This window comes from Triticum dicoccoides, chromosome 1B, assembly GCF_002162155.2.
Source record: "Triticum dicoccoides isolate Atlit2015 ecotype Zavitan chromosome 1B, WEW_v2.0, whole genome shotgun sequence".
Lineage (NCBI taxonomy): Eukaryota > Viridiplantae > Streptophyta > Magnoliopsida > Poales > Poaceae > Triticum > Triticum dicoccoides.
Genome location: NC_041381.1, coordinates 340,201,513 through 340,202,343, shown reverse-complemented (window position 1 = coordinate 340,202,343; position 831 = coordinate 340,201,513). Strand labels below are relative to the sequence as shown.

General features: G+C 45.1%; 1 pseudogene; it reads left to right on the top strand.

The window, feature by feature from the left end:
• The window catches only part of LOC119334079, a 3,873-nt pseudogene extending 3,275 nt beyond the window's left edge, over positions 1 to 598 (top strand).
• The last annotated feature ends 233 nt before the right edge of the window (positions 599 to 831 follow it).

Below are 831 nucleotides of genomic sequence, written 5' to 3'. Positions count from 1 at the left end.
TGTAAGAGTAGCTAACTATTAATATCACCGCAGGGCCGCTCTTGATTATGAAAAGAATGCAAAGGCAGAGCTGATGGCACAGGTGCAGGCAGTGGAGAAGGATCTTGTAACTATGGCTCAGGAGTCTGAGAAGCTTAGGGCTGAGATTGAGAAGAGAAAGCCACCTAGTAGGTTTTGTTTCCTCACTTGCATCCAAGTCATCGAAATCTGTTGTGGTTAACCTATACCATACCTATAATTTTAGGTTTCAGCGGCCATGGAGCTTACGGACCACCTATGACAACTCTTGGGATGGGCTTGCAAGACATCTATAACAGCGGCTATTCTTACAGAGAGAACCGCTACGGTGCTGGACCATGGGACCCCCCTGGCTATCCGCACCCATGATTTGGGCTTTTGATCCTTGTCAGAGTTCATCACCGTCAGTACTTGTGACAAAGTTCCCATCTTAGCAGTGAAACTTGTGGTGACTGGTGTTTTCGTGGCGGATTTGAGTGTTGCTATAGCTTTGTTGGCAAATGCCACAGCATTGTACCAGCTCTGCTTATATTGCAACATTCTTCAGAAAATCATAACCGTTGTTGAAGGCAATTGATCACATCATAGAAGGGAATATATAATTTGAACTCTAGAAATTGCAACAGGGTGTGAAGCCTTCTGAAGGCAGATTGCTCTTTCGTGACCGGTTTGATGGGGTTGCTACTCTTTTGGTTTGGGTCGACCTCTTGCAAGCTTCGATTGCATGAGGTGAAATATTATCACCTGCCAAAAATGAGGACTGATGCGTATTCATGCTTCCTGCATTGCTGCTTTGCTCATGTTGAAGGTGAT